This window comes from Hordeum vulgare, chromosome 6H, assembly GCF_904849725.1.
Source record: "Hordeum vulgare subsp. vulgare chromosome 6H, MorexV3_pseudomolecules_assembly, whole genome shotgun sequence".
NCBI lineage: Eukaryota > Viridiplantae > Streptophyta > Magnoliopsida > Poales > Poaceae > Hordeum > Hordeum vulgare.
Window position 1 is genome coordinate 321,118,588 of NC_058523.1, and position 7,830 is coordinate 321,126,417.

Here is a 7,830-nt window from a genome sequence, read left to right on the forward strand (position 1 = left end):
TATGTGGAAGAATTATGTCGAACTCATTTGACATGCTAATATATGCATCTACAACTCATAAAAATCATGTGCTCTTGAGTTGGCCCACTACAAGGATACCCCCTATAAAGCAACACATATTCTACAACATTCTAACTATATGTTGGAAAATTTTGAGCAGATACGGATATAAGCGGTGTAGAAAATGGGTTGTGGACTTGGAGCTCATGACCCTGCTTTAGTGCAACAAATCTTATATGCTGACATGTCTTTGTTGCAAACTATGTTTATTATGGGGAACGCTACGCATCCCTCGGATGTTTTTAAAAAATTATCCGTCACCTAGCTAGCCGTCGGATGCCGATCTAACGCCCCGCATCCCCACCGCATGGTTAGTAGTTATTTCCTGAAAAGACGCTCGAGTTGCGGAAACTTACGCTTTGTTGCAAGAAATAAACTTTGGATTCGTTAATTCCTGAAACAACGGTCGAGTTTTAGAAACAATTTTCTTGTTGCAGAAAAAAAATCTTCGTCTTTCTGTAACATAGGTATTTTTACGGAAGAATTTTTTGCAACAACGGTCGAGTTTCATGAATTTTTACAACGAAAGTCACGTTGCAGCCGGGATCCATGCTCAACAGAGAGTCGGGTGCGCGAGTAGGGACGCATCTCCAGCGAGGCAGAGAAGCTCCCCGGCGGCGGGAGCTCGCCGGCATCCGCGCCGCACACCTCGTCGTTCGCCGCACGAGGTGGGGATCCGACAAGGGGCTGGATCTCGTCGGTGAGGTGGGGATCCGGCGAGCTGGCGAGGACCGACGACGGTGGCGGTTCGCCGTATTCCGGCAGGCTCGTCCCCGGTGGCAGAGGAGCCACGACGAGGAACCTGGAGTGCTCCAGCTTGAGCCCCCGTTCCTGAAACAACGCTCCAGTTTCTGAAACAATAAGCCAGTTTCGGAAAATGGTTCGTGATCGAGGCGAGATCTAACGGACGAGCGGGCGGCGGACGGATTAACCAGATCAGCTGGTGGGATGTAATCTTTTCCCATTTATTATAAGAATAAAAATATGCTAGTTAAAACTAAAAATTAATTCAGCAAAAAAAGAAAAATAATTGGACACGCTTGTACACATAATAAATGTGGCGCGAAAATCTGTGTGATAACCGTCAAAGCAAAATTAAATCACGCAAAGTCCATCTCTTCTTCAATCCAGATTAACATCCGCCTTCATATTCGGATCTATCTAGGTCTCTCCCTCCAACTGGGATACAAGTCAACCATCCAATCTCCTCTAGTTGAGCAGGATTGCAGGAAGGCTGGAAGGCGGACGGACAACGTCGGGAAGGCGGACGGACAACGTCGGGAAGGCGGCGGCAGACAGGGGTGCGGCGGGAAGGCGGCGACGAACAGGGGAGCGATGGCTTTGCGGGCAGAGCAGAAGGGAGAAGCAGCAAGCCCGCGCTAGGAAGGCTGCAACTCATCAGCTAGCGCCCCTGCTCCTCTGGCTGCTCCTCCAGCCGCCCGTGTTCTCCCTCACTGCGTATGACGGCGAGACTGGCCTCTGAGGTAACCCTCCCTCCCTCCTTCCCGTCTCCTCTCATCCAGTCACCTTATTCGTGGGCACCTCGACACATAGGCCGTGGAATGTAGGGAGTACGGTGATTTGAGAGAGATGAGCTTCAAGCTTGTAACAATTTCAGAGCGTACCACCTCAGGCCATGTTCATTTGTTTCATGTTTGGGATTTGTTGGCACCAGGTAATTGATCACGATGGGATTTGAGTAAAACATTTGTCTGTCACTCTAATCCGTATTGTGGTTTGTCCAATATCCCTGCCAATGCTTGTACACTTCATTGATGTTCGGTTAGTCCGGGATTGAATAGAATTCGTACAGGAATACAGTTCAAATGTTGCACTAGGTAAGCATTCATCTTTGGATTCAGTTTGTACAGGGAAAGCTTTATATATCCAGGGAATGTAGGTTAAGCATCTCACTGAGTGATCATTCATCTCTAAGTATTTACAGGGAATATTTGATATAAATATGCAGGGAATATAATGTAAACAAGGCACATCCACTCTTTTAGATATTATAGTTGAAGTTCCCAAAATACTCAAGAGCTCAGGACTGTAAATATTCAGAGAAACAATTTTTTTAAATATAATCCCTTATTGGCATATCCATTGCTTAGCTAATAACGTTAAAGTTCTAGTTTAAGTATATAGAGTACGTGTATACTCCCTCCGTTCCTAAATATAAGTCTTTCTAGAGGTTTCACTAATAGACTACATACAGATGTATATAGACATATTTAAAATTATAGATTCATTCATTTTGCTCCGTATGTAGACATTTAGTGAAATCTCTTAAAAGACTTATATTTAGGAACGGAGGGAGTATATGGGAGTAAGTCAACACAAGTGAGCGTAATCAAACTAACGACCCTAATTTGCAACATAAAGAGGAACACATATATCAATTACACTTCTAAGGTAATAACGGATTTATGTCCAGGAATGGATCACATCAATTGTAAGCATAAGGCAAAGATTATATGCTTATAAAGAGTATGTAAAAGAGTTTTTACAAAATATAACAGAAGTCTGCTGAACAAAAGGACGACTTTGAGAATCTATATCATGTAGTACTCTGAATCGAGTGTTGATTTTTTTATCCAAATCTGAATAAGAAGGACAAGATGAGAGATGATTACATGAACGCCGTTCTCTTGTGTAATGGGTGGTTCATGCGCTAGCTAAGTGCCGACGACTGCGTGGTGCTAATCTCCCTAGTTCGTTTCTTCCTTCTCAGTTTAGTGCAGCTAGCAATTGATCTGTTGATTTCATTCCTTGATGTGGGGCTAGTTCCATGTCGACTTTTCGTGATTTGGAGTTCAAATGCAACATGAAGCTTAGCATAGTGCATTCCATTTGAATTCTTGTCTTGCAGCGTGTTCTGTTTCTTTGTGGATACATGATAATTGATGGCACCCGAACCTTGTTCTTTGAGGTACAGAAGAAAAATGATGCATCAGTTCGATCACATACCACTAATAACCATAGTGGTTGCTTTCAGTTATTTGAGCCATTCCTGTATGAATGGCTCCATTGCTATTGTTTGGTTCCTTTAATAGCTAGGAGTTGTGGATCTTTTACACTGGTAAAAAGGCAGAGGATGAACCTTTTGTATTTGCCAATCAAGTTGACCAAATGTCCAAGTGTTCTACTTAGATGACTATGTTTATCCAGGATGGTCAATTGTTTTAAAGATGAAGCCTTGAGATAATTTTGATATGGGTTAAGAATGGAATGATGTGGAAACAGAACCTTATCATGTTAGCAAAATGATGGACAAAGGGCTATTATACCTATACGAGTAAAAAGGGGGAGCCATGAAGCCGCGTCCCAGGTACCACTCGCGTCGCCTCCCCTCGGGCGACGCCAGGGGCCCCGAAACCCTAGCCGCCACAGAGTTTCTCCCCTTCCCCGTCTGTCTCTGCCGCCGGGGAGGGCCGCGGTGGCGGCGGGTCCTGTGCCTTAGTGCCAGGGCGGGCGGTAGCCGCGGAGTCCCAGTGAGGCGGAGGGGCCATCGCGCGCGTGGATGACGGGTGCGGCAGTCAGGGCGGCGTCCCCTGCTGCGCGGCGGCATTCGTGGCCCTCATGGCCAGCCGTGGTCGGAGGTTGGATGGTGGGGGTGCAGCGCTCCATCCAGCAAGGGCGGCGGCTGCGTGCAAGGGCTACATCAAGGACTGTGGATCATGCTACTATATGCGGTCTCACAAAACCCATCTCCGTGTGCGAACTTCTCTTGAAACTGCGCACACGCATAAATGTGGATCAATTGTTCCAGAGCAGACATGACTCGACAACCCCCTCCTATTTTTTTTGGTTCCGTGCAATTTTTTCCATTCCCTCCATTCTCTCCAGCCAATTGCGGCTAATCTGGTTGGAAAAACTTAAGTACGCGCGCTTCATTACCAAACAGTTTTTTTTAAAAGGACGTAGACTAACATCAGATCTCGCGAGGAGGTAACCGCGCCAGCAAAATCGGAAACCTCTCCCATATCAACACAATTTCCTTCCTAATCTCGTACTGGGTTCATCGCATGCCCGATGGCCGGTGGCGGAGGCAGCACCATGATGTGAGCAAGGTTAATTCCAGACGTACTCTCCCATAACACATCCTCTCTCGCTCCCTACTTTATTGATCTATGCTCTTAATCAATTAACATCTTCCTGCCACACAAATCCGTCTCGTAGGTCGTGGCAACAATCCTGAGAATTCATCTTGTCTATACCCTGCTCCTTATCCAATCTCATTGCCACAATTCATGCCCTCCGTATTGGTTGTCAACTATTTTTTCACACACCAATCTATATACACAGAGATCACGATTCTAGTTTAATCTAATATTGATTTATATGTTCGGCTTACTCATCGCAAAAGCAACCTTTGTTTATTATTGAGATATCTTATGCTTTGCGTTGGGATTACCCCTTCCCATGGATCCTATCCAAATTCTTATCTTTGGTGTCTCTCCCGGATTGAATTGTAATTTTTCGAATCTGGGTGTGCTATATGCTGTATAGCATGTTTCGCTGTCTTAGGGAAGGGGAATCAGTGGTGGGAGTTTACTACAGGGTTGGGCTTGGGAAAGAGACTTTGACTTGTACACTATAAGATTTGATTTGACTACTTGTGAGAATCGAGAGGGAGTGTGGGCGCATTAGACATGAAAAAGCATTAGTCTGTTGTTGCACATAACATTTAGACTAATTAAATACGGCAGCCCTGATCGTGTTTAAGCATATTCATACAATTAGCACAAAACACACACTTATCACACCTGATTTTAAATCTCATATGACTGGATTCATGTTTGCGATCTGGGTTGATCTGAAGGGAAAAGTTACAAGAATTAGAATTCGTAGGCACAATCAAATAAGATGGATGCGAATTAAAAGAATAAACTAGCCCATTAGATAGTACTAATCGTGGTAAGAGGTTACTTGAGCTATATAATTAAATGCATATTCAGCTAGGACAGTGATCAGTAGTGATGAGAAATCTATGAATAGATTAAATGATTGTAGGGTGTGGTGAGCACATTAATATCTCATGGTTTGAGCTATAAATTCCAAATGTGGGCAGTCTTGCTTACACCTGTTGTCTATTGTTCTTGGAGTTATGAGTATCATATGATTGGTTTCAGTGTAGGAGTACGGTAGTCAAGAAGTCAGTCAGTGAACTCGCTCTTTAGTAGCACATGCTAGTAAGTGAATTAGCAACCACTAAAACCAAATAGATCCGATGCAAAGTACATTTCAGAGTAATGGTTTCATATCTTTGTTCAGTGTTCACCCTTCACTAACACAAACCAGCTCCTACTCATTACGGAGTTGCTACATTTATTCTGTGAGGATTAAGTAAGAAACATTTTCAGGCTTATTCAGTTGATTGTAGCGACAATATTTACTCCAATATGTGATTGTTTCAGCTAAAATCTGAAGTAGTCATGTTCACATCTGAGGAGATGGCTATCATAAGGTCAAGTGCCACCATATAGTCTCGATCTGTGAGGATATCAGTATGGTCAATCTTAATCAGTACCACCAGCTCCTATTTATGCAGTATCTAATCCTTTGAGCTATATTGCAATTGTGGATAATCTTGTTACACCTTTCGTCTATTGTTCTAGTGGTTGTGAGTATCATCTGATTATACCTACTTTGTCCTGAATTAACGTTGGCCATTGTCATGTTTTAGCAGATTTGTCACGGACAAGAATCAGTGTTGTTGAATCCAATAAAGAATATATGATGGAAGAACCAATCGAACATCATAATTCTGTTGAAAAAGATGTCGAATCATCTGATGTCCATGAAAGAACTACTAATGACAAATAAATATTCACATATTGTGTGATGTTGATGCGGATGAAAATGAAGATGGTAAGTTTATTGCTCATTACTTACTGTTTGCAATTAAATATATAATACCCAAAACTTCATGTATATCATGTTATCCTAGAACAAAGAACTATGGTTCTTAATGGCGGTAGTGTTTCCATGTTTATGTGTTTAGTTGTTGATATCAAAATGTTGTCGAGAAACAAGAAACTTTTGATCCGAATTTCAGTGCATGGCAATGGGAAATATATTTTCATGCATATAAGGTATATTTCCATTACCATATACAATATGTTCCAAATATCTTGCTCTGAGGGTCGTCTTGCTACCATAATGTTGTTCAGAACAAAGAAACTTTGCTTCATAATGTCGGCACACGATAGGGAGAACCAAATTATGGTGCAAACAAGTTGGTATTTTTCATAATCACGTACAAAATTATGTTCAAACTACAGTGCTAGCTTCTTTATTTGTTTATTACGTCTTCTTTACTATCACAATGTTGTCCAGACCAAAACAACAACAACAAATGTCTGATGTAGACAGTAAGGGTGAATCAAACTACCTGTAAGAGTGCTCAAATTCATTTCATATGTTCCTCTATTTTCCCTTTGTTTTTTTCATGGGTGTTGAGGCTAATTATGACCATGGTAACATTGAGTTTCTCCAACATGCAGAAACTGAAGTATTATTGAAGAGCCCGAAAAACCATAATATGGCGTAGTTCTTGCTACAATTATATGTTGTGATCCTAAATTTTAAACTTGACAGTGCTGGAATTAGGAATTACTTTTGGGCCGTGCATGTCGATATGGAGAGAAAACACGGATTGCATGGACTTCAACCTTTGTATGTGACTAAACCTTGCCTCTGTTACTAGCATTGTGTTAATGCATTGTATTTTAACAGTTATTTTTTTTTGGTTTGTAGATTCAAGAGATAACTGGATGAGTATGCAGGTGTGTGGCAAGTACACTTCAATGATGATGTTGATGTTCTGGTTCATGATGATGATGGATGCTTTCACTTTTAGTTGTAGTGATGTTGACGTTCATGTTAGATGTTGTTCCTCGATTACTAGTTTTAATTAAGTTGTAGGAATGTTGAAGGATGCTTAGTTTAAGTTTCTTTGTCAAGAAAATGGGTAGATTATGCATCGCATCTGGATGATGTTTCTCCTGTAATATCCACTATTGTAATCCAACATTTTTATCTAGTATATCGTTTTTCCTCTTATGACTATATTCTCTGTTTTTTACTTCACTTGAAATACATAACTATGCCATTACGTGAAGCATTCATCTAATTGCTGACAATATGTATACAATAATAATATTCACATTATATATGTATCAACACTTTAAGCATTGGAAAATTTCCGTTGCCAAGCAATGGGATTTTGATTCTTATACATTAAGCACCAACATATAAAGTGATGTTAGAATCCATTTTATCTGTTGTAGTCTTGCAATAGTCCCTTTTACCAACGACGATATAAGCGTTGCATTATGCCCTAGCAACACTGGATAAGGCAACAGATCGCAAATCGTTGGTAAAGACACTAGCAACACATATATGGACTTTTAGATACGGAAAAAGGCGTTGCTATAGGGGGGTTCATGTTGTAGTGGCCCTCTACAATTGTTTCTAACCTTCATTTATGAGAGGATAGTCAAGAGAAGTTGTGCATTCGTGTCATCGATGTCTATTATTCCTGTGGTCTGTCAAGTTGTTCTATTTCCGAATGACTGGGAGAAGCAAACTCCAGTACCTCGTCCATTTCTTGGATTAGGTCAAACTAGTTGCATTTCGCAGATCAAAATGCCAATCCAGCTTTTGTTCTGTTCTATCTTGGAGTATTACCTTCTTTGGTCAAGAATGTCATGGGAATTGCACCATCCCTTATGAACCCTTGATGTAGTGATACTTTTCGCTATCATT

The 7,830-nt window shown here is 41.5% G+C and overlaps 1 long non-coding RNA gene across 3 annotated transcripts; it reads left to right on the top strand.

The window, feature by feature from the left end:
- The first annotated feature begins 1,166 nt into the window (after positions 1 to 1,166).
- On the top strand, positions 1,167 to 7,125 carry LOC123404290. Of its 3 annotated transcripts, none has more exons than XR_006611718.1 (4): positions 1,167 to 1,544; positions 5,747 to 5,931; positions 6,567 to 6,738; positions 6,820 to 7,125. It is a non-coding gene; the product is annotated as an uncharacterized LOC123404290 (long non-coding RNA). The 3 variants fall into 3 exon arrangements; XR_006611717.1 differs by having other exon boundaries at positions 1,168 to 1,544; positions 5,750 to 5,931; XR_006611719.1 differs by lacking the exons at positions 1,167 to 1,544; positions 5,747 to 5,931 and adding an exon at positions 5,961 to 6,456.
- The last annotated feature ends 705 nt before the right edge of the window (positions 7,126 to 7,830 follow it).